At 34.8% G+C, this 27398-nt stretch overlaps 1 long non-coding RNA gene across 1 annotated transcript; it reads right to left on the bottom strand.

The window, feature by feature from the left end:
- Window positions 1–24: 24 nt before the first annotated feature.
- LOC129227446 (uncharacterized) lies at window positions 25–5404 on the bottom strand. Its single transcript, XR_008580839.1, has 3 exons — window positions 5273–5404; window positions 5055–5175; window positions 25–73 (listed from the first exon to the last, which is right to left on the bottom strand). It is a non-coding gene; the product is annotated as an uncharacterized LOC129227446 (long non-coding RNA).
- Window positions 5405–27398: the final 21994 nt, after the last annotated feature.

Genomic DNA, 27398 nt, shown 5'->3' with positions numbered 1-27398 from the left:
AATGGCAGTTCTACTTAAGTTATTCCTGCATCAGCATTAATCCGCCAATCCTTCTTTAATGTGTTTGCTCGATCTGAAATATAAAATAAATTTGTTTACACACAAATAAGGTAACTGCAGCAGTAGAGCCTGATGTAGATCCTTGGCAGGATCAATGATACAAACAGAAAATTTTCTTTTGGTGTAAACTTTTTCCTAGCTTCAAAGCAAAGGTACAACATATGTATACACAGACACACAACCAGTTTATAAGAGTTTATCCCCGTCAAAGAGCTATGCTTTTATTATGGAGGTGGTCATTCATAAAGGCCAAAGTTAATCTTTTCCTCTTTTTTGCGGCCTCACACTTTCTCAGGAACAACACCCTCCTGCTTTTAATCTGAGGTGATTATTGAATAGGGCTGGGGTCTTCATAGTGACAATAATTAAAAAAGAAAAAAGAAAGAAGGAAAGAAACTAATATGCAGCACAACACATAAGTATATAACTGAGTAGTGAGCAGTAGAGACAATCATTGCAGTTCAAGGGATGTTGAAAAAAGCTAAAATTCTCATTTGAATCTAATTTTTAATAGAGGGTTAGTTTTCAGATTATTTATATAATGTTTGAAATTTGATTCAACTGAACAAACTATAAGAATATACTTAATATACTTACTAATAAGTTTTCAATAATTGGTTACAAAGCTCATTTTTGTCGTGTAATTTAGGTTTAGTTGCTTTGTTGATCAAAGTAGATAGTTTTTAATACTTCTTGATTTGAACAATCATTTCTTTGAAAGATAGTTTTGCCAAAGCAAAAATCTTTTTGGAGGGTGTCACAAACACAAACATTAATAAGAGCTATAGTATAGAAAATGCTCAGTTAAACTATTTTCCTTTAATGATCTTGTTCTCTGAAATGATTTATTAATTAATACTTATATATAACTCTGCCAATCATATCATCTATTTTGTACTCAAAATATTCATCATCGACTGTTTTGAGGCACTACACACTTGATATTCAAGTTTCAAATTATTTTCTAATAATAATATAGGCTATTCGGATTTCCTAAACAATCCAAAGAAAAACAGTTAACCGGTAGGATAGGGTTCTGAAGAGAGCTCTGATTTTTTATCCAGAGCAGGAGCCGAGCAACCCCTGATCCAGCAGCCCCAGAGGAAAAGATTTGGAATAGGAACTTGGGGGACATTGACTATGAACACATTAAATGTGCCCCAGTCACCATTAGTGAACACGGACGTCAAACTCTTCAATCATACCTTCTGGAAACCCTATGTTGGTGAGAGTATTTGTTTTCTCAACTTGGGTGAGCACCAAAGCTCTACCAAAAGGGGTCTTAAGTGGATGGCTGCTCGCCATTAATGCCTGGTTTGAACACTGGTGGATTGAGAAAGATATTTATATGAAGTTTTCGCTAACTTAAGAGGCCGTAGACAATAAGGGGCAAATTCCCTGAATGACACCATCGAGGGTAGAATACTTTAAGGAAATGGAGATGTACATCCACCAACCGCATAGCATTGTAATATAAGGCAGCAAATGTTGCAATAATGCACAAGTATAAAAATATATTCTTCTTCACAGTGATTTTTAAACAGTCTCAGATCAGTAGCACCAACCTACCCACTTTTTACCAGAGGGTCGCACCGCATATGAAAATGATTCTCACAGGTCAGAATGCAAATGAAATTTTCAATTATAAAATTTTGTAGAAAAAAAGGAAAAAAAAAAGGGAGAAATTAAAAACTTAGAATCATTGCTTTTGCTACTTGATGCTTATATTATAATTGCTTTTGTTTTCCAGAAACCAATTTGTTTATTTAACTACAAATTTTTACATTGTGACTAATTGTAGTTTTCAATTTGTGACATTGAACAAAGCAGGGCCTAGGTGGTTGGAGTTCTGCCCACGAGAAAGAGCATATGATTCAGAAGTTGGGAAATACTCAATCCCTCACTTTTAGAATGGGAAGGGGGAGGGCATAGAAGGGAACTAAATGCTAACTCTTGAAATAAAATTTGCATTAAAAAATAATTTTAAATTTCTAATTCATACACGTACATATAATTTTGCATGATATTTTTTTTAATTTTGACATCATGTATTTAAATTATGTTTTCCGCAATCACGAGTGTATGTGTGTGTGTAAGCGTGTGTGCTGCCTATGTGTAGGCATATGTATGCAGGCGTGCCTGTGTGTAGGCAGGAGTGCCCACCCCCGAAGGGCAAAGGTGCAACCCCCCCCCCATTTTGCAAAGACCCCCAAAAAGCATGAGCCTCCCAAATGAGAAAATACCCCTCAAACCCCCCTAAAAACTTCAATGGCGCAGTCTGCGCCATGACCTCCCCTAGGTGGGCACCCTTGGTGTAGGCATGTGTTTGAAGTAATAATAGAGATGAGCTTGGCTTAGGCCAGGCTTGGGCTCTAGAATGTAACACAGACTTGAACTCATAGTAAAATATTCAATCGTCAATCTCCATACAAATACAAAGTAAACAGAAATAATTATATGTTGTGAAAAATAGTATTTTAGTCAGTTGGAATTTGAAGAACGTGATAATAGTTTCTTTTGATGACTTTAATCCTTTTTACTTCTTTAAATGTTTGAATTGATATTTGCCTCACATCACTAGCTTTGTCAGAATTCCTGCCAGAGGGATTTTTTTTTTTTGTCGAAACAGTCCTTAAATGCATAAAAACTGCTGTTTAAGGATCTGCAAAAATTTCCTAGCCAAGGCTTTGACATATGTCTTGACCCTGAACTCCCCCCCCCCTTTTGCAGTGCCTTTGCCTCATGTGTAAAGTTAACAAAAATTAAAACAGAAAATTAACAGATATTTATAGTATGTTTTGGATTACTATTACAAAGTATGAAATAATAATGCATCTGAAGTGGAGCATTTCAAGAATTTTTTTTAAAAATATTCTTCATTAAATGTTTAAAAAACAAAAAATTCAAATGTTGGGCACTTACGGGTTAAGTTTTTGATGCAAGAAGTTTTCCTCGGACTCTAATTCTGATATGAGAAATATCAACCGGGGCACAAGCTTTCAAAAATGAGCACAAACTCATGAGCAGGGGCGGACAGGGTCTGGGTCTACCAAGAAGGGGCGAACCTTGACTACCAAAAAGGCGCTAAAAAATAAATAAATGAATAAAACGAAGGTGCACAGGTTTGAGGGCAGGGAAAAAAATGAAGGCGCACTTAATTTTTGACATCTTGAATTCAAATAATGTTTTTTGCAATCACAAGTGTGTATGTGTGTAGGCTGTGTGTGAACAGACATGGGTGTGTAGATGTGTGTGTGTGCACAGACGTGTGTGTGTATAGATGTGTGTGTGTGCAGACGTGTATGTGTGCAAATGTTTATGTGTGCAAATGTGAATGTGTGTAGGCGCATGTGTGTAGGCATGTCTGTGTGCATGTGTAGGGCATATAGAAATCACCACCCAGGTTTGGTCCCGCTTGAGTTTGTAGAGGCTCAGGTCCAAAAATCTTAAGTTTAGCTTTGTATGAATGAAAACAATTTGTAATGACAAATTGTGGCGACAAAAAATTGTCTACCTAATAAAGTATGAAACGAGCTAGACTTATTCTCGATGTCATGATAATCTGAAAAATCAGTGCAACATCAACCTCGGTCAAGGGAGCTTAATAAGCAATTTGCGACCGTTCAAAAAAAAAAAAAAAAAAAAAACGAATATCTATGATGGAAAAAATGTAAGGTATTCACAGGGCTGACAAGAGGTCATCTCAACCCAGTCGGAAACAAGTGGCCCAGCTTAGAATCATGGTAGTGTGGTTAATAAATTTTATAAGGAGTTGGGGGTCGGTCAAACTAGGATCCTGCCTTGGTTTTCGGTGACCCTGAGTACACAATATCTCATCTGACTTCAAAAAAACTAACAAGAAAGAAACATCCTTTAAATGACCTCATTCAGGAATATGACAAATCCTGGGCACTGGTATCACCAGTGATGTTCCCATCATTTTTTCTTAGGGTATACTCCCAGTAATCCATTACGCACAATAAATGTATGTGATCATATACATGATAAGTCATAATGTGAAAATTTTTGAAGTTTGAGCGCTATTTTTTTAAAAAATGTTTGAGAGTATACGGCGTATATGGAGTCTACCCTATCAAGAGCGCCCATATGCAACATTGCAGGGGGGGGGGGCTCAAATATTTACCCCATGGAAACTGATTTTAGTGCAGGTTAGAGTTATTAAAATTTGATGTTTTTAATACCTTATTCATTAACGGCTGGAGAAGAAACGTTTTCACATTTTTGCAAAGAAAAAAGTACTAAAAGCAAGGAAAATCTAATTTCAAAAGGGAGGGGGCTTGGGCCCCCCTTACCCCCCTATATGGGCGCTCTTGTACCCTATGGGAAACATCACTGGTTATCACCCAGGATTATCGCACAAGTGACTAAAAAAATCTTATCAAACTTCTTAAAAACAAAATCTATCAGAATGCCACTGAACTTAACCATAAACTATGAGAAATAGATGCGCCTAGTACTTACAATTTTTTTTTCTAGATCTAAAAATTTTACTTTTTGTGATTATTTCAATAAGTAAATTTAAGTGAAAACCTTATAACTACACACTTTCCAAGTTTTTACTACAAAATCAAGTAAATTAGCAAATACGTTTTATCTGTTAAACTCTGTATACACAAATATACGTATTGTACTACAATACAATAAATAATGATTTCAGAGTGGTGAGAAAATTATACTCCTTCAAAAGAAAAAGTTTGTTATTCTTTGGCTTTATCAATATGCTAACAAAATAAACCATAACAAAGTATGACCTACCTAACGCAACATTTAGAAGGTAAGCAATATTGTACTACATTACGGTGATCGAGTACAGAAGATTAACTTTTCATAAAGGTAAAATACCAAAACTATGGTGTCATTACATGATTTAAACTCAAATAAACAAAAAGAATGATCAAACAAACGGCTATCAATACATGTATTAAGCAAAAAGGAGGTTAGGATTCTTCAAAATCCAAAATGAAAGAACTAACCTTGTACTTTCGTAGAAGTATAAATCCAGTCCAGTATTAAATTCATCATCCACCAATTCATCTGATAAAGTTTCCCTCTATTGTTTTTTTCTTTTCACCTCCTTTTTCTGTGCTTCTGGAGCTGCGAAAAGTGAATGTTTGATACAATTAAATGAAACTATGCACACATTCAGTACATTACAAAGTTATGATAAGAGTTCAACAAAAATTCCACTTACCGCAAATGCCACATTTTGTCCCAAGGATAGCGCATCTTATCGCTACGTTCTTCTCGTTGTTAATAACAGCAAAAATATTTCTTTAATTCTTCCATTAAAAAAATTGATGATACAGCATACGTTCAACTTCGGTGGCTGCCATTGCTAATGTTTACAATCTGAAGTCGAGCTCCTATTGGCTGTTAGAATGCGGAATCCGCTGGCGGAAGCAGAAAAGTTGAAATTTTTCTACTCTCGATTCAGTCGCGTTTCCGTCGGGCAGAAACGGAAAAAAACCTGTTTTTCCGATTCCGCATTCGGTTTCAGTCGGTTTTCCGCTCATGTGGAGTCCAGGCCTAAGGAAATCGTTTCACACCGCGCGTGAAATATTCTGCCGCACATACCCTTCCTTCTTCCATCAGCTTTCTTAATTTTTCCCATTAGTTTTCTCAGAACGTCAGAACATTTCTCATCTTCATTATTATCCTCTCGCCCTTTCTTCTTCAGTTTATCGGAGTCTTTGACCATTTTGAGAGATAGACGAGGTCGGCCTTCCTACTATAGATGTTCTAGATGAGCCCTCCCATTCATTCGCTATTGTATGCGCTGAAGCAGCAACATGTCTTATCTCCGAGAGAAAACATCAAATAATATCGCCGCCGTGTACCACGTTGTTAAGTCCTTCGATTTCGGCGTGAAATACTAACTCTATTTCTCAATGAGCGCAACTTCTGGAGCCATTTTTAAATCGGCATAACTCAACAACTTACTGTAGTCATTAAAATAAACGAATTATCAAACATCCAAGCGATTGATTAATAAATTTGAGTCATTTTATTAAGACAGATTTTTAATTAAAAATAACAAGAAAAGCATTTCACTTAATGCTTTTTAAGTATAAAAATCAGTAAAAATATTTTGGTTGTTTTTTGTGAAAGAAGAAATAAACAATTATACCTCAAACTGTGGCGAATTCAGCTGAATTGAAAACATTTCTATTCTAATAATTTTTAAAAAACTAAAAGGAGAATTTACGTAAGAAATGCGCTGTTTTCACGAAACAAAAATGGTCTCAGATTTAAAGAATTTTTATTACCTTTAATTTTCAACAGACGAAGAAAAGGCACGATATATCCGATAGAGCGATATTTCAAAACGTGATGTAACGAGGGATTACGGCATTAAGAAGCATTAAACCAATTTTTATTTTATAATGCAGCTAAGTTCAAATTTTAAACCGACTTGGAATATATCATGGTTCAGGAGTGCCCTTTTTAAAGAATACAAGGTGCCATTTTCAGAATTCTCCAGTCCTATTCCTGAGTCAGTCTATGTGTATGTCAGTAGTGTTTCTTTTTTGATGCGTTCTCCCCTCCCCCTCTTTTCGAATACACTATATTCTGCACCTATTTAAAGTACACTAATTGTTTTAATTTCTTTTCAGCAGCAGTCTGGACTGCATGACATGGGATTTGAACAGCCTTCAACTCATTCATCAGAGGAATTGAATTTTACCGAGCTAATTGCCTAAAGAAAAAATATTCTGGCATTTTAAGTCTCAGAAGTTAAATGTCTCCCATAGTACATGCGTTCAAATTTGAAGTAGTAGCATTCAGCTGAAAAGGAATTCATTTGTGGCTTAGCAGTGTCCTACTTTTCACTAAATTGAAAAGGAAATGCTAAAAAATACGAAAGTATGATGTCGAACGTGTGAGCAGGATATTTTACACGGAATCAGTTGACCTACTTGTACACAAACTGAAAAAAGTAGATTTTCTCGCGGTTCTTGCATAAAAACATTTGCTACTGATTGGCCCCTGCGGAAATGTCAAAGAATAAGTACTTTTAAAACATCATACTATGTGCTAATGTTGAAGTTTCTGAACTGGCAAAACAGTTTCTGGACCTGCGCTTTTTTAACTACTTTGATAAAAACGTTTCGTATTGAAAACTTCAGAGTTCATGAGAGAAAAGTAAAGTATCATTGTGGCTTTTGATTCCAAAGTAATTGCAACTTATATGACGTTTGAGATAGTTGGTGTGAATCCATTGAAGCGTAAGTCCATTCGGACCTGAACTTGGAACAACGACAACAATTCTTCAGCAATGGCAGGCCATTTGAAAATCGGAGTTGCTGAAAAAGAATATTCAACTCAAAACTCTGTAGAGGTCTCTTCTGACGCTTCGCACAAAAAAATGCTCAATAAAACTCACGCTGCTGAGAAACGCTATTCCTGTGAAACTTGTTTTAAGGCATTTGCTACATCTGCAGATTTAAAAAGGCACCTGAGTTTGAAAGTGCACAGTAGCGATAAGCAATTTTCCTGTGAAACTTGTTTAAAAGCGTTTGCAACATCTGCAGATTTAAGAAGGCATTTGACTTTGAAAGTGCACAGTAGCCAGAAGCAGTTTTCCTGTGAATACTGTTTCAAGTTATTTTCTGAATCTTCAAAGTTAAAAAGCCATTTGAAACTGCATACTGGCCGAAAAACTCATTCATGTGAACATTGCTCAAAAGCATTTTATAAAGCTTCCGATTTGAAGAAACATTTGAGGGTGCATACTGGCGAAAAACCATATATCTGCCAACATTGTTCAAAAACATTTTCCGTTGTTTCACATTTAAACATCCATTTAAGGGTCCATACAGGAGAAAAACCATTTTCGTGTGAATGTTGTTCAAAGACATTTTCTCGCTCTTCACAGTTAAAAACACATTTAAGGGTCCATACTGGAGAAAAACCCTATTCTTGTGAAATTTGTTCAAAGGCTTTTGTTCAGATTTCGAATTTGAATACACACATGAAAGTCCATTCGGGCGAAAAACCATTTTCATGTGACATTTGTTCAAAGACATTTTCTCGCACTTCACATTTGAAGTCACATTTGAAGGTCCACACTGGCGAAAAACCCTTTTCTTGTGAAATTTGTTCGAAGGCATTTTTTCAAGTTTCTAACTTAAAAACACATTTGAGAAAGCATGCTGGAGAAAAGCCATTTTTGTGTGAAAGTTGTCCAAGGGCATTTTCAGATGCTTCAGAATTAAGGAGACATTCTAGAATTCATGGCAGCAAAAACCTTATTAGTGCGGGTTTTATGCAAAAGGATTCTCTAATTCTTCCGAGTTAAAGATATACAATGGTAAAAGAACGTATTGCTCAATAATGTTTTCTCTTGCTCAGTGGCGCACTCACGGAGGGGGGCTAAGAGGCTTAAGTCCCTCCCGTAGACAAGGAATGCAGAAAAGGTCATTGCCCCTTTGACAAGGTCAAAGAAAAGGTCTAAATATGCGTTTCTTGGTCCTTAACTTTTTAAAATTGCACAAAATGGTTAAAAATTACTTCGCTTGAAATACGGCTGCTACAAAAATCTTTTCCCGAGACTTATCCACCAGTGAGATTCATCTTTCTGTTTTGAAAAATAGTATTTGCTGCAGCTTTCTTTACTCAAGTTTTTTTTTTTATTTTATTTGAGCATAATTAGATTATTTAAAAATTTGAACTGATTTTGTAGTTCGATAGATGGAGAGAGGAAGTACTGAAAACAGGAAAGAACACTATTTTTTTCTTTCCTGAAATTTCGTAAAGTTTGAATATAATCAAAATTCAACTGTAATAAAAGTTTAATAATACGAAATTAAAAAAAAAAAAATCTACGTCAATCTGGGAGGGAGGATGCTGTTGAAATTTTACTGATGTTGCCTCTCACTTCGCGTATCAGAGTTCCTTTAAAAAATTCTAACCCCTCCCAGGAAAAATTCCTGAGTGCGCCACTGCTCTTACTTCAGAATTAAAGATGCAGTTTGCACGCACGATTAAGTTGGGACAGTGTTGACTACAAATTGCTTGTAACTCTTATCAAAAGCTTATTAAACAGTTGCTTTAAATTGGCCAAAATGATGTTATGTAAACCATAGCTGTATTGTCACAGAGAAAATGAGCGACTCCTGGAATTTCAGGTCCTTTAACTCAGACTCTGACCCCCTGAATAAACTTAATTTTGTTCCACAAAATAAGGTTTATTAATGGTACTCTGAAAGCAAAACCCAGAGTATTGCTGCGATGGACTGAAAATGGACGTGAGCACGACGGGTTGCACAACCGCTGGTATAGAGTAACCTAGAGTCGCTATATAGATAGGCCGACGCACCAGCTTACGTTTTGCCATTTTGGATCGGATTTTTCATTGTTACGCTGCTAGGGTTACCACAGCAAAGTTTCGGGTTTCGCCAAATTTGCCAAAAATAATACTTTATTTAATAAACAATTCACGTGCCGCTAATATTCGCTCGCAGCGAACAATCACTTAACGCGATTACTCGCCAGAAAAGACAACCACTCGAACATTCGCTCCGATCCAAAAAGGCTGATCTTAAGCTGATGCGCCGGCTCGTACTGTTTGACCACGGATTGTATGGAATTGGCAAACATCCAGTTAAGGCGACTCCATCTGAATGAGGGGAAAAATAAAATTTTATGCGCTCATTTGAATGAGACTCTGCTTAATTTAGAGGCTAACATACATCTGCAAAATCTGACATCCCTGAAAACTAATACAGGCTTCCATTTCCGCGTGTAAACCGGATGTTTGCCTTTCCATACAATACGTGGTTAGACAGTATATATAGGGGCCTTAGAGTAACCGGTTGGTTGATTTGATGACGTCACGGTGAGTGAACCTAAGCCCATTAACCGGTCCATTAGTCCGTCACGATCAGTAAAAATTAGTCCATCAACTGGTAGCTCTATTAGAACGCCTCTGGTTGATGAAAACCCTTTGTTAAGTGACTATTTCTCAAAAACATTTGTTGCTAGACTGGAAGTTGCACGTTAGCATACGTGCAACCTCCAGTACGGCGAGCAACTTCCAGTACGGCGAGAATTCGTATTTGTACTAAGATTGCTCACGATTTTTTTTTTCTTTTAAATATGGCATTTCAGAGTACATAGTGGTAAAAGGTAATTTTCCCATGAATATTTTTCCAATCACCTTCTTGATCTTTAAGTTGAAAACAACACATAAAAGTCAATTCGCAATTCCAATAAACTGTAGGGGGAGCTGCAGCCACTGTCTAATGGAGGATGAAAAAGGTATAACAAACGCATGCCGTAACTTATAACTTTTTTTGACGCTTAGTGAATGACAGTAATTTTTCATCGTGTTTGTGGGAAGCTTTCTTTTCTATTCTTCTGAAATTATATTACACCATAAACTGTCTGAAGCTTGTAGTTTACCCCAAAGAAAACACGTGGAATGGAATGTTTTACCTTTTTCTTTAGTATTGTTAATCACCGCTAGGTAGCGTATTCGATATCTGGAGTTGCGAATCTGTATATATAAAGTAGCTTGTCCTGGCTGACAATCAATGCACAGTCAAACCTACTGAGGCTAGAAAGCTGAAAGTTGGAACATAGGTTCATTTTATGACGTAAGCGCGTGCTAAGAAAGCATTTTTCGAAATTTCTATTTTAAGGGGGGTGAAATGCAAAATTCTCAAGAATGGGCTCGAGTTTAGGGTCAAACCAGGTATTAAAAAAAATCGAAATTTTACATGGGTTACTAATATTTCAGCCTCATCCACGTAGGATGCTAATTAACGGAGATATTAATTAAAAAACTCAATTTTATATCCACTTGACCATACGTCTAGGACAAAAAATGGTCCGATTTTTTCGGTTTTTATACCGTTGGAAAGCCCGTAAAAAATAATCATTTCGAAAATATCCGCAAGGACTAGAACCGCGTACATCGAAAAATGACTACAAAAAAAGTTATAAGCGTTTGAAGTAAAAAATTTATTTCAAAAAGAAATTTCTTCCTCCATTTTTTGCGCGGGATTAATTTTAGCTTGTAGAAAAGCTGAACAATATTATTTGTTGCCATTTCTTGCTTGAGTATAGCAAAGTAAAATTTCTTGCAATTGGTTTTTAACGCATTGGGGCTTTGTCCGTGGAACCTTGGCAAGTTAAGCGATGAACTATACAGTTGGACGATTATTTTGAGTCTTAAAGCTTCTGTAAATCTCTTAAAATGTTTTCCGAATAGTTTTGAATTTCAAAGAAACTTTAAAAGGTTTTTTTTTTTTTGAATGATTATTTTACATAGGAGGGAGGACGGCGTGGATTTTTTTACTCAACGGAATTCCTTTAAATTCTCAGCACCGGCATCGCCGGGCGGGTACTGCTAGTACTGATATAAAGTAAAATTTGAGCGAAATTTGAAATCTAGGCATTGAACTGATAATAAACCTCGTTCTTATGGACTTTCTTCCCAGGCGTTTTATCCCGTAAGATATATGAAAACTGCTTATTAAGTCCTTGTTAGTGTAAAACGGTACAGTTGCAAATTTTATTTTACGAATGTGCTCGAACACCTGTGATTTCATTTTTTCAATATATATTTTTGTGTGTTGATCATAAATCAATAACTAAACGACACAATATTTCCAGTAATCGTAGCTGTTGTTATAGTTCTCTGAATAATTATTCAACGTTGCTGCTAATCAAGGCTTAAGCTTATTGCTGTTCTGTTGGTGTTACTACTTTAGATATTGTCCGTTCACTGGGAGAAGGCACTTGACTCCGCCTTCGTCACATGATGTCTGACGATTCTAGTTCGTTGTTTTTGGAAGAAAGCTAATGATCATAGCATTTTCGTAAGACAGCAGCAAATTTAAAATTTAAGAATAACGAAAGTAATAGCGGAAAAAACGAAACTAGTGACGTAGGGTAGCGGACATTTTTCGCACGTTTAAATGGTGGGTAGAGTTGGGGTTTTCTCATTCATACGCACGAGAATGCGTTTATCGATCACCTCCGCGCTAAATTAAACTCTGCATTCGAGAAGGCGAGGCGAAGTGCCACTACGTTGTGCAGTGTCGGACTGGGCAATCGCCCAAAGTGCCGGTGGGTCGCAAGACCGGTTAACTTCCGGTTGTGGTTAAACTTTCTTTTTTTTTTTTATTCGCAGCTTAAGGCCCGGATTTAAGTGAAATACAATTGCAATCGGGTCGAGAAAAATTCGCATTTGACCAGATTTGCTATCGCTGTTGGAAGTCGAATTCACATGGTTCTAAAACCTTGAAGGAATGGGGGATAGGGCAATAGACTAGTCTCCTATTAATTGCTAAATAATGGGCCTGCCCACGAGCACGCCGAACTTAGATTATTGGGAGGGCGAAAACTCAGTTTGGCGAATGGAACTTCAAATTTTGCCGATTGATGATAAGTTTGCCGAATGATAGTATTTTGTCGAACCATCAAAGTTTACGGATAAGGAAAATTCTGGCAGGTCACGGAGGATCGGGTTCTTCTGGGCCTACCATCCCCCCCCCCCCCGCCCTTCCACGCTGAGCAAGATACGTCCTTGTGGGTAAAACCGCTTTTTCAGTTACAGGTACACAACCGTGAACCTCTTTTTACATGTGAATGGTGAGTATTCCTGCTGGCCTTTTTCTGAGCTAAAACGGCGAATTGTGAAGTACAAAAGTCTCGTGTGAACGTGACTACTGTATGTGTAACAACCGTCTCAGAAGATTGGGCGCCGGGAACATTGAGCAGTGGGAAAGTTGGGCGCCGTCGATTGGACGCAACGTTTTGGGCACCGAAAATGTTGAACAGCGCCTTAAACCTGGGCGTCCAATATTCCCGGCGCCCAATCTGCGGCCCCTAATCTTCGCATTTTGGTAACAAAGGTCCATTTAATTCCCCGTGTGTGGGTATTTTGATTCAGTGACAATATTAGTAAAGCTAAAGAAACTCGTTTTATTTAATAACTAGCAGTACCCGCACAGCGATGCCCGTGCGAAAAATTTAATGGAAGTCCGTTGAATAAAAAAAATTGACACCCCCTCCCCCTATGATGTGAAATGATCGTTTTTCTTTGTATAAAATGCGTACACACCTTTTCAAAAAAAAACTATTTAAGTTTCTCTGGAATTTAAAACTTTTCGTCAAATCATTAAATTAGATTTACAGTTGCTTTAAAACTCTATTTAGCGGGTGAAGCGGTTTTTACTGCAATTTAAAATATTTCTCCAAATAAACAAAAAAATACATCAAATAATATCTTTCAAATGTAAAAATAATTCCGCAGCACTATTGTTTATCGCCAAACTTGCCCAGCAACCACGCTATCATAATCCATCCGTCTAACGAACAAAAAAAAAAAAAAACATCCCGTGGAACATTCAAAAATCATCGTCAGAAAAAAAGAAGAAAATGTCGTACATTTCACTCATTGAGAAGGAATAGATGGAGAGAGTGCAACCCTGCTATCCCGATACGGCAACAGTACCATGTGACCTGGGCAGCAATATCGAGTTGACCGTAACCGCTGAACAAGTTTTCATTAGCTAAAGCCATGAATGATAAAAACATTTAACTGTAGAAGGGAAAAAATTAGATTTATAGAATTAGTGCAGTATTGCAGTATTATAAACTGAAAAAAAAAAGATACACCAGAAGGTCCAGTAACTTTTCACAGGTATGTACGAATGTTTTTTTATTTCCAAATATAAAAAAAAAAAAAATTATCTATGCATTCAACAAGTACATATCCCACAGTTGTCTATAATTTTTAAGTTTTAGTACTGATTTTACCTATAAATATAATAAAACATTGTATATCATGAATGCAAATAACATTTTAATTCCATACAAACACTTTCTACTTAATTATTAATTAATTTAACGGCTCTCAAGTATTTTTTGTGCATTTGCTTTGTTGGCAAGTAGCTTCTCGCCAAGTTCCTGTGAACAGCTGATGCGTTTAAAACAAGTTTTAGATTTGATTGAATTTAAATATTAGTACAGGGGCGGACTGGCCCGAAAATTTTTATGTGGAAAAAACATTCTTGCCGGCCCAACCCAAAAAAATTTGGTTGTATTTCTTGCAAGTTTCTAGTGGGTTTTTTTATTAAAAAAAAAAGAAACAAAGAAAAGAAAATAAGTTTTTCAAAGACTAAATGTCTTTTAAAAAAAATCCCCCTGTTGTACTCCATACAACTTTTCTGTCGGTGGCGAAAGAGGCCATATTTAGTTGTTTAAAAAAATGTTTTTACTTTTTGTTGTTCGTTTTTAATGTGTTGCCTGCTGTCCCCTTTTTAGATTAACCTTAACACGAGAATGGTATCAAGAAAGTGATGTAGGGCTTTCCCTGTAAGTGATGGGGTATAGAATATCCCCGATTTTAGGGAAACCCCCTGACTCCGCTTTAAGTGGAATTTAGAATGTCCCCAATTGTAGGATTGTAGGAACCTGGGGGGTTTTCTCGGTGGAACTTTTGAAAAATAGTTATAAAATTCTGCATTTTGAAGTCTTATAAGGAGTAATTGAAACGAAAAAATTTCAGGAAAAATGTAGGCGAACAAAACTTTTTTTGAAGTTTCTTTTGCCAATTAAGATAATAAAACTTGTTTTTAGTTTGACAAATCAATGACAGTAGTTGACAGACAGAAAGAGTGAGAAAGGAGAAAAGATAATGCACGGTTTCTTGCTCACATCGGCTTTCGGCACAATTAGTTCTTCATCACCCCTCCAATCCACCAACAAATACAACAATGAATTAAATATGTATTGATAAATAGTAAAAAATGCTTTAAAAGAAATGATGTACAGATTTAGAAAATGGGGAACGAGAGAGTGACATATTACTTATTTTTACAATTCATTATTTATACATTTGTTGAGAAATAAAATGAAGCATGCTTTGCTTAGGAGTTTCAAAGACTAACCTAGTTATTTTCAAGGACTCTAGAGCAATTAAATTATTTAAGGCACTTCATTTGCATTTTTCAGTCACTGACATTTTAGTTCTAAATTGTATAATTCTACTACAGTATTTTCTAACTTTGTAAGAAACAGCTATTTTAAGTTTAAAAGAAGAAACAAACTAGATAATCTATTTGACTACTTGCCTCTAAAATGAATAGCATAATACGTGTATTTCCAGTAAATATGAGCACATTAATAACTTTCTTGCTTCTTTCTGAACTCAAAGCTGTCAAAAGCAATGCATTGATAATGCTTCTTTTAAAACTATTCATTAAATGTTACAAACAGTTAATTTTGGAGAATTTCATATAAAACTTCCTATTTTAAAATGAAAAATACTAGAAAAAGTTTGCTTATAATAAAACATTTTTCATGTAAAATAATTCGTGATTTTAATAATTACTTAGCAGATTTTTGTTTTGATTATAAAGTATATTGTGAAAGATTCGTAAACAAGTTTAAATTATTTCTAACCAAACCCCAACTTAATGCAAATAGAATGTTATAGAGACGTACCGAGTAGCACTTTGACCGAGTAGCCGAGTACCGTATACTCAACCTCTCACTACTCGGCCGAGTACCGAGTACCAATTATGTTTTAAAATGAACCACCGACACACACGTGATGAATTTTGAACTCATTGGAATAGTAACATAGAACTCCATGTCCATATAATAGTTTTTAAAACAAACTTCCAGCTGAAATTTAATTACGCGTTACTTAAAAGATCTTGTTTGTGTCAAAAATTTTTACAAAAAAGTTATTTTTAAAATTAAAAATAAGCAAATAAATAAAAGCAGTGCGTAGCTAGGGAGGGGCGGAGGGGGCGGTCCGCCTCGGGCGGCACTTTTTGGAGGGCGGCGATTTCACACTTTTGATTCGAAAAAAATTAACACTTTTTCCCCAATAAGGAAATCATGCCTTTGATTTATTACTGGAGGCAAAAAAAAAAAAAAGAGAAAAAAGGTGTTGGAATTACAAGGTTTTGGTACCCTTACACAGAACATATATTTTTCTTAAAGACATCTCAGCACTATTGTTTGTTTTTTCTCTTCAATCGTCTGAAGTTACAGAATGATGGAGGTGGTATTGTAAAGTAAAGGGACCATCTTTTTTTTTTCTTTTTACTGTTAAGTTAACTACTGCGAAGGAAACAATAAATTTCATAAACTTTCGTTATATGATGAAGTTACCAATTGATTTTAAGGAAGTTCCTTGGAAACCACCTTATTGGGGAGAAAAAAACTTGTTTTTATAGGAAAGTGAAAGTGACAACAAGGAGAGAAGAGAGGCCTCGAATGGTGGGCGATTTCTCATTTTCAGGATAGCATTATCTGTTTCAGCAGTCGCTTTGATTGGTCATTGATTGTAAGATTTTCACACAGAATGAATTTTATGTTCATTTTATAAAAACACTTATTCACAACTCGAATAATAATTACTTGTGTTACTATTTTATATTAACAAATTCCTTTAAAGTATGATTTTCATATTTAGTCGTTCATTTTAAGGAAAGTTTTTTAATCAGTAAAGTGATCTCTAAGAAAAGCCTTTCACATTTACATCAAAAGAAATGATTTTTGATGCACAACTTTTTCATCTCATGAATCACAGTATGGTTGATCGTATATGTAAAGGTCCTCTTTATCTTTTCGTCCTCTATCAGTGAAAAAGAGAATTATCCAAATTTTATAATAGAGCAGTACTGGATCTAGGGAAGGGGATGAGTCTTGCTCGTATACTTCTGAATTTGTCAACACTAAGAACGGATCCAAAAGGGAGTTATAACCCCCTTTGAGAAACACAACTGACCCTAAATTTACGTTTCTAATACTTTAAATTAGAAAAATTTCCCCGATCTTTACGCTCCTTCCTACGGTCACAAAGCTTAAAATGCATTTTCAGGACTTGAATTTTGAAAAATTTATGGAGGAGAGCCACTTACCATCCCTTCCTCTTTTAACTTGGCTAAACAAAGCCTGAAACAGCGTTTTGTGGGACTCCATTTTCACTCCGCGTCTCCCTCCCCCCCCCCTCCCTCCTTTTCGCTGTCTAACATTGTCAAAGCTAGCTTTAAAATGTATTTTGTCGCCGGAGAATTTTGACCCACCGAAGAAAGCTTGAAACTGCGTTGATAAACTCTCAATAAATTGAGGATTTATTGAGGGTTCAACAATCAATTTTCGGGAAGAGCAACTGAACCATCCTATTCATTAACCTTACCAAACAGCCCAAAAGTGCAGTTTTAGGCCTTGAATCTCGAAACATTTCCAAGTGATAACGTCCACCCCCTTTTAGCATAATATTGAGATTTTAAACATTCAATGCCAACAAATTCCTGAGAGCGGTCAAGCCCTGACCCTTCCTGTAACCTCCCCTGTCTAAAATGTGTAATTAGGACATCAACTTCGAACTTTAAAATCCCCATCTCATCCTATGTCTCCAAAAATAGCTTAAAGTGGTATGTTGAAACTTAAATTAACACTTCAATTTCAAAAAATTTCCTGGAAAAGTCCCGACCCACTAACGTTACCAAAGAAACATAACACTAACCTTAATTTTTTTAACTAACTTTGGAAAAAAAATTGGAGGGAGCTCCAACCTTTTTTATATATAAGCGTTACTAAAAATTGCTTAAAATTGACAATTTTGACTTAACTTTTGGAATTTTTCGGTGGGGTTCTGATTTTCTTTTGTTTTTTTTCCTTCTGCAAGAAAAATAAGAAGAAAAAAAATATTTTTTTTTTATCAAAATCCTATTAAAATACTTTTGACTCTTTAATGTACTATGATTACAGTGCAAAAACAACGTAAAATAAACACAAACTCTGAAGAAAATACATGCAGGATATGGATTTTTCAAGTTTGCAATATAGCCTCTTTGTCAGCGCAAAAAAACTCACCAACACAATTAAAAAGTCGCGAGAGATCCGATATAATGTATTAATTATTTCCTATCAAAAGGGCGGCAAATTGAGGAACCGCCCCGGGCGGCAGAAAGTGTAGCTACGCCACTGAATAAAAGGTATGATTAATCAAGTTGGAATTAAAACAAATTATTTCAACCTATTATAGTTCTAGTCTGCCAAACATAAATAATTTTTTAAAGCAAATAAAACAATTTTAAAAGCACAAACATGCAGGAACACTGCAAACACATGTTTCTGCGTTACAAGGAACGTCTTTTTCAGTGCATAATATGTGAGCTAATAAATGTAAAGACATCCGGCAAAAATATCCAACTTTTGTCAGATCTCTTTAAATCCATTTGCTTACATTTTGTGCAATTAAAAAGGCATTCCCTGTTAAGCCTAGACACATGTATGCAGTGTTCATGTCCATTTTTGCTTTTAACGTTTTTTTTTATATGCTTTTCTTTTTTAAGCAAAGGTATTTTTATGTTTCTCATAAATAATTTTTGTTTGTAGCAAAAAATCCATTTAATAATAAAAAAATTTCATGTCTCCTATACTTATCTTTTTTGTCCCATTTTTAATAATAAGTTTTATTAACTTTGGGGACATTATAATAAAGATTTACTTCATTGAAGCATAACAAACTTCATTATTCTCAAATTTTAAATTTGACTTGTAAATGATTGCAGTATATTATATGATTGCACTTTTGTAAAATCTGTCTTGAACAATATTCAATTTTTTACAACTACTCGGTATCTTATCGAAATTTGGCCGAGTACCGAGTACTTGGCAAATTGGCCGAGTATGACCGACTAGTTACCGAGTACTCGATACGTCTCTAGAATGTAATAAGTGATTCATAGAGAAAGAAAATTATGTTTTATTAATGCATCAAAATGCATCAAATATTTAAACACACGATAAAAATTGGTTTTTACAGACGCTAGAAAATTAAAATCCCAAATCGATTTTAAAGTTAGATCTCTCTTTAAACTTTGCAGTTCCTAATACTAAAATATTACTCCTTAAAACTTACTCTCAAAATTTTCTAAAACGATCTCAAGAACATTCTTTTGTCCTTACTTTTAATGTGTAAGAAAACAAAATTCATTTTTAGCTTAAAAATGTAGGCGTGTATTCTGATTTTGTTTAATTGACTATCCATATTCATTTCTTGCACCGATTTAAAAATCCCTAAAATCTTTATAGATTTTTAGATATTTTCAAAAACTCATAATTATAAATATAATTATCCAAGTACTTTTGCTTTAGCTTAGATTTACATTAAATATTGCTTGCACAAAAATTAAAACATTTTCCCATAGAAGGAAAATTTTATAAACAACCATTACAAATAAGTTAACAGGAAAAAACTAAAAAAAAAACAAAAAATTTTTATGGAATTTCATCAAATACTGATTTAAAATATGGTTTTAAAAAGACTAACAGTTCTTTCTTTTTCTTCTAAAATTTAGTGCATTTCTTTAAAAGATAGAGAAACAAAATTTCACTATATTTAAAAGATAATTACTTTAATTATTAAACATTCCTTTTTTATTTAATCACATATTTCCTTCAAAGCATTTAATTTCTAATTTTCTTTGTCAATTGTAATACGTTATGATTATTCATTATAGACAACTTGGTACCAAAGATAAAAATGAACGCCGTAAAAGTTTTTTTGTACTCGAAAATAGCCCATGAAGTCCAATTGGATGGATTTTTTCTTGGAAAAACCGCGATGTTCAGTTTTAGATAGAGAGATTTTTACTGCGCCAAAACCTTAAAAGTAATTTTATTAACGTCAGCGCTATATTTCTTTTCCTTGACTCTTTTAACGTACCTTTACGATCAAAATCACCTCATCCAAATTTTTGGGGTTTTTTTTTACTGTATGCATCAGAAATTGGGGAAAATTACCCGTCCTCCCCTTTGCTGTGAAAAAAAAAAAAAAAAAAAAAAAAATCAGCATTACTACCCTTTATAAGTTGACCACCTGTCTAAGTTGACCACCAAAGTACTGCACCGCAAGTGGTCAACTTACACAGGTTTCACTGTACTTGAAAAGTGCTTCAATTTTATTTCTTATCTAGTGTATAAACTTGAAATTGTTTGAATGTCAAGGATTTACTCTCTCGTTACCTACTTTTTGAATGTCCACACCATTTCTTTTAAGAATTTTATTTATTTTTTACTAGTTATTTTGTTTGTCGTTTGGTTAAGGTGGATGATCAAAAATTAACTCTACCAAAGGCCGATGTGAGCAAGTGACGATACGTTGTCCATTCTCGTCTCTCTCAATCATTGTCAACGATTTGCCGAACAAAAAAAAAAAAAAAAAATATTTTGCAGTTTCTTAATTTGCAAAAAAAAAAAAGTGTGACTTGTAAAAAGTTATGGCTTGTCTATTTTTTTATTGATATTTTTCTAGTTCGAATTATGCTGGATAAGGCCTCAAAACGCAGGATTTTACATCTATTTTTCCAAATTTTTCACGGGGAAGAAACCCCCGGACCCCCTCCAGCTGAGTATTCTATATCGCATTTAAGATCGTCCTCTTCTCAAACCCTCTCCTGACACTCCCCTCTCTCCAAGTTCAATCGTACAAAAAGTGTATGTATGTGGAGGATTGTATCGAGAAAAAAATGCTTTGTTAATCTTAATTAGGTATAATTAGTATTAAATTATTATTAATACAGATTTGTTTTATTTATAAATTAATAGGGGGGGGGCATTAATAATAGGATCTACGTTTCGAAACCATTTTTAACGATTGAACTTTTATCTGCATTTCCTTTAAAGCTTTTCACTCCTTTACGGCATGCAATCTCAATGAAAGATCACCGAAAAAAAATCCCAAAAGGATAAAAAAAGATGCTGCCTCATGATTGTCAATGTTGATTATTCTAGGATATACTCAGGACAAAACGGCAAAGGGTAAGATTTTAACAAACTAATGTTTGAACTTCTTGCATTTACATGATATTTGTACAAATAGTTCTTCATTTCAGTTGAATTTTTTTTTTGCATATACTTGAAAACAGTAGAGCTGTTTAGGGCCGCCCGGCCCATCAGTTTAAATTTTTCCAGGAGTTGGGGACAAAGGGTATACTCAATGCAAATTTTATCGGAAAACAACAAAAACCACACTCACTTATATGCAAAAACATTAATTTTTCAATACCTGGGGGAAGGGGGGCAATAGACGCCTTTAAATGATCGACGAGGGCCGCCAATTGTCAACACACTCCCCCAGATATTTTAGCTAGCGACGGCCCTGTACAAGCCCAGAATCAGAACTAAAGTTTATAGCCCCATCTGGTTTACACACAATGCTGGCTAATAAAGGTTATTTATTCCTAGGTCCCAGAGCCTGATTACCGCACAGGCCAACTAGACCTTGGCCTAGGGCCTCATCATCCTAAGGGGCCCCAGATTACTTAAAGAATTATGCATAGCATTACAACTATGCGAAAAATACATGTATTTTTAAAGCAATAATTTAAAAAAAAAATGACTTTTTAGTTGGAAAAGAACTCATTTAAAGGATAATTTTTGTGAATTCTACCAGTAGTGAGCTTAACAAGTCACAATTATGAGATGCCCCGAGGGGATTCATGAATACACATGATAAATGATTTACATAATTCTCTGACAGACAAAGGGGCCCCAAAAAATCTATCTTCAAGGGGTCTCGAAATTGTTGTGGGCCTAGGGCCTCACTTTTAGTTAGTCAGGCCCTGCCAGATCCATTAACAGACACATCATTAAAAGAAAATTGAACCACTGAAGTACATTTGTTTAAAGCGCTCATATCCCTTACTGTTGGAATAAAGGACCAATGGCTGAGAAGGCTGTTATGAAGGATGTGATTGTTTCAAAGTCAATTGAAGCATATCGAAACATCAATATTTAAAAGGCTGCATATGTAGCATTTTAACGCTACCCGCGGTTCTTTTTTGAACATTCATGTAGATTAGCTTTCTTTGATTGTCGTGTCAGTTACTCCGCAGGCTAGGCCCTAAAGAAAGTAGAACTTGAGAGCCCTCTGCAGACATGGGGACATGCTTCACACAGCGAAGTTTAATAACAGGCAGCAAAAATTGTGCTTGGGTCAAGTTAAGAGCAGATCTACTTCTGTTATGGTTAATGCTTTTAATTAGTAATTCGTCTAAGTTGAAATCTATAGCTTGTTTAGATTAATTGTAATATTTGTAGCTAAACCGATAAGGACGTTTTGCGAAATTTCATGGAAATGTACATTTTTAATTCTTTTTTGTAATGGTACAGTGTTTTAACTAATTTTCATTAATATTTTATCCGATATTTTTGTCTGTTAATTAAACATATTTGACAAAGTAGACTGTTTTGTCGTTGACAGTTGACTTTAAAATAATTGGTTTCACTAGATTTCAACTGTTCGGACATGTCGCAATAGACAAATACAACTAAACTTCCACTTAAATCCATCTGAGTGCACAGTAAAACCTGTAAAGGTGATCACCCTTGTAAGTTGACCGCTATTTTCAGGCACAGAATTAGATCTGTATCATATAATTCAACCTCTATAAGTTGACCACCTGTTTAAGTTGACCACTAAAGTAGTGTACCTTAAGTGGCCAACTTATACAGGTTTCACTGTACAGTGAAACCTGTGTAAGTTGACTACTTGCGGTGCGCTACTTTAGTGGACAACGTAAACAGGTGGTCAACTTATAAGGTTGAATTATATGATATAGATCTAATTCTGTGCCTGAAAATAGCGGTCAACTTAGATAGGTGGTCAACTTTACAGGTTTTACTGTATTAAGTTTCTATTCTCAGTAGAAGCCTAACGAAACAATTTCATTAGTGCAAGCATTTTTACAAAATTTTCTGTCACAAAACCGCACAGTATTCCGTTCAGACCTCCAAGTTCAAAGGGGTCTTCACTTTCCATCATGCTTGTTCTGTAAAGTGTCGCGCTCTAAGCACCGACTTGCCCTTTAGTTTTTTGGAGTATTTTCTGTTTTAAAAAGTTTCGCTTAACTCAAAAAAGGATGTCCATTGATTAGCTAATATATTTATGTAGAAGTAAATAGTATCATGGGACTTCTCGCCTTACTTGGTTGATATAGGGGTGGCAGCCTAGTTGTGAGCATCTAAGAATAATGGGCAGGTTTTTCTTTTACTGTCAATATCATTTGTGTAATCGATATTCCAGGAATGCAATCAATGGATTATCAAAATAGCATCTTTTCATGAACATCAACACCACATTTTCCGAAAACATAAGTTTTATCTATGTTTGGAGAAAATGTTCAAAAGAAAGAAAGAAAGAAAAGGCAAAAATTTTTTTGCAGTGATGTTTTTGAAGGATTTTTTTCTTAAGCGCTTAAGATTGATGTTTCTTATCAGACACCCAGTTTTATTGGTACGTCATCATTTCTTAGCTTTCTTACCCTATCATATAAGGAATTATTTTCGTCATTAGTAAGGATACCTAAGGTCCTTGCAAACTAATGTGCCCATAACTAGTTAAGTAAAATTAAGTATTTTAGTTATGGGCACAAATGAACATAAATTCATTTTTTGGGCATCTTGACTTAAAATTATTTACAGTTGATGACATAAGCTAAAGTTGGCAGACGATAAATAAAAATTGCAGCAGCAAAACAGTTCTATTTATTTTTTATTTTATTTATTTATTTATTATTATTATTATTTTTTTTGTTTAGACGAACCTTTCAAAAGTGTGATGAGCACAGTGATCCATTTTTTTAACTTCAACATTGTTCGAATTGGTTAGTTGAAATTTGATTTTATTGCAAGAAAGTTAAGTGTTTTAATATGATTGAATACTTTATTGTGTATTTCCTGAAGATAACTAAATTTAGCTAGCATGACCATAATTAGTTTTAAGCATCTCATGTTTATAACTAAGCGAATATTTTTATCATATTTGAAAATTAATGAGAACTTCAGAGCTATGAAAGTGCTATTTCTAGTTCTAACGCCGTGAAAATGTGTTACTTCCATGAACTGGAACACAGTTCAATAATAATCCGAATAAAAATAAAATCCTTAACCTTGCCCACAACTGGTCATTTGCCCTAATTTAAAAAGAAACTTTTAGCTACAATTCAGGAAATTGCAGTTGAAACTCATAACATTTCTGTCAAACCTAGAGAATGATCCGCTATGGCATGACAGGTGAAAATTTCCACTCTACGTTCGATCAATTGGTTTTTTTCGAAGGGTTCTCCGCCTTGTATTCATTATGAAAAACTAAGTGAAATGGTCGTGAAGTAAAATGTAGATTAAATTTATAAAATCCATCAACCATTTTCACACATAATTGAATGACCATTGTATGGAAGATTTCTATAACTGACACTCTGGGTAATTTTTAGAACACTCGCAAAATTTCTTGACATTTGGTAATTTCTCACCAAATTTGCTGCCAAAATTGATGCCAGTGCAATATAGTACCAATGTCTCACCAGACCAATTACCAATAGAATGCTATGCCAGCTGTTGATTAAACAAGGAAAACAACATACAACAAAAGATTTCAAAAAGTGGGGAAATTTTTATTAAAAAATGTAATTAATCACGATTACAAACAATTAAACACATAAAAAAAAAATAACACGTATCTACGATATTCTCTACACCTTTTGTAACGAACACTAATTCTTCCATTTCTTTTCAGCAATAATCTGACCTGCATGACATGGAATGTGAAAAAATATAACATCAGCCTTTGAATTTGTATTAATCCGCAATTCCGCATGAACACTCGTAGAAAGAGCTTTACCGAATGAAATGCCTAAAGATATGCAACCAAAGTCGTGAAATTTTTATTTTTAGCCTCAAATAAATGTCTCAAACTTCACAAGAATCAATTTTTGAAGTAGTTTTGACTTACTTACTTAGACAAAAGTCCATTTCCCGAATAAGTGTTTGTCAGTTTTTTACCTGTATACGAAGATGAATTCAAACGGCATTAGCAAGTTCTCATTTAATAATCGTTGGTAGCTCATGATTAAAATTGATTCCTCGTTATTGAACAAACTGGCAGTGAACAAAAACAACATCTGAAGTAGTCATTTAGTTCTTAAACTGTATTTCCAATCTCATTGCCAGCAAAAGATGCATATCTCAGAAAGAATATGAATTCATCAATGCAAAGCTGATGCTCACGTCCAGTGCTTCTCAACCAGTGGTCCGCAAAGAGCTAGTGATAATTAATCTATATCATTTTTGCAGTTGTAATTAAATGTTTTAAATGACATTTTTGGATTCATCTCATTTCACCTAATATAAATTGTTGTGAGACTATCATCCCTATCGTATGTGGTCAGCATAGGATTTGGAACATCAGCAGTGAAAAAGTTGAAAACCACCGACTTTAACAACAATAAGAACTTCTTTAGCAATGGCATGTCATTTGAAAGTCGGAGTTGATAAGAGAACTGTGAAACAATATACTTGTACAACATGTTTACAGGTGTTTTCAAAAGCTTGCAATTTGAAGACACACATGAGGGTTCATACTGGCGAAAGACCTCATGTGTGCGACTGTTGTTCAAAGACATTTTCAAAAGCTGCAAATTTAATAAAACACATGAGCGTCCATACTGGCGAAAAACCATTTTCATGTGACATTTGTTCAAAGACGTTTTCTCGTGCTTCACATTTGAAGAGACATTTAAGTGTCCATACCGATGGCGAAAAAGCATATTCGTGCGAAGTTTGTTCAAAGGCCTTTTTTTATGCTTCCAGTTTGAAGACACATTTGAGAGTCCATACTGGCGAGAAACCCTATTCCTGTACATATTGTTCAAAAGCATTTTCTGGTGCTCCAGACTTAAAGACACATTTGAGAGTGCACACTGGCGAAAAACCATATACGTGTGACTATTGCTCAAAGTCATTTGCTGATGCTAAACAATTGAAGGCACATAGAAGGATCCATACTGGAGAAAAGCCATATTTGTGTAATTATTGTTCAAGAGCATTTTCTAAATCCTGGAATTTGAAAAGGCATTTCATTGTGCATACTGGCGAAAAACTTTTTACCTGTGAACATTGCTTAAAGTCATTTTCTAATTCTTCACATTTGAAAGAGCATATGAATGTCCATTCTGAGGAAAATTCACATGCAAATGATTATTGCTCGGAAGCATTTTCTGATTCTAAAGAGTTGAAGGCACATAAAAGGATCCATGCTGGGGAAAAGCCCTACTTGTGTGATTATTGCTCAAAATCATTTTCTGATTCTGAAGAGTTGAAGGCACATAAAAGTATCCATGCTGGAGAAAAGCCCTACTTGTGTGATTATTGCTCAAAATCATTTTCGAAATCTTTTAATTTTAAAAGACATTTGAGAGTGCATAGTGGTGAAAAGCCGTTTTCATGTGAATGCTGCTTGAAGTCGTTTTCTGATTCTTCAAATTTAAAACAACATATGAAAGTCCATTCTGGCCAAAATTGGGATACCTATAAATATTGCTCCAAAGCATTCTCTGATTCTGAACAGCTAAAGTCACATAATGGGATCCTTTCTGGAGGAAATCTATAATTGTAGGAATACTGTTCGAAAACGTTACATTTTTTAAGTCTTGACATCTGAAAAGCATTTGATTGTACTTTATGGCGTGAAACCATGGACATGTAAATATTCTTTCCAGTCTTTTTCCCAGATCTTCAGATTTAAAACATATGAAAGTCCATGCAGGCAAAAATTTATATTTGCTCAAAATTTGAAACCTAACAACATACTTGGAAATCGAGTAGCCGAAAAAATCGTATTTTTGTTGATTTTCGTCCCACCCATATTCTCCAGAAAGATATCTGTAAACTAAGTTGCGAACTCATGCTGGCTAAAAGAGTTACCTAGTAAAATGTGTTCAACAGAATGTGCTCAAGTTTCTAAATTTACTATCAAATACTTGATTCCGTGCAGGAAAATAAAATGTGAGTATTGATTTTATGAAATTTGTTATAATGGATTTTCTTAATTAATGACAATAATGGAGAGCAACATCTGAATGTGTCCTTGCATTCCTTTTGCTTGCGAATTGCAGCATTTTCTAATGCTTCAGAAATTGGAAAATATGAAAAAAAAAAAAAAAGAATTACTGAAAAACCAGACTATGATTTTATCGCCAATTTAATAAATAGTTGAAATATCCTGTTTCTATGCAAATATGGATGCACAGTGTTGGTTGGTTGTATGGCTGAAAACTGCTGCTTCGCAAGTTTTAATTGCATTAGGAAATAAAATTCTAGGGCCTTAAAATAGCCTTAAACCATTTTATTCAATTTTCAGCCATTTTGTTCTTATCAGAAATACTATGTCTTCACAAATTTTGGATACATATTATCAACTGAAATAAAATGACTGATTGAGTTGCTGTCCCTTCTATAACATTAGTCACTTGCCAATTTGCCCCGTGAAACGTGATCAG

This window comes from Uloborus diversus, chromosome 8 (genome assembly GCF_026930045.1).
Source record: "Uloborus diversus isolate 005 chromosome 8, Udiv.v.3.1, whole genome shotgun sequence".
In the NCBI taxonomy this organism is placed as follows: Eukaryota; Metazoa; Arthropoda; class Arachnida; order Araneae; family Uloboridae; genus Uloborus; species Uloborus diversus.
This window is presented reverse-complemented; position numbering and strand designations above follow the sequence as displayed.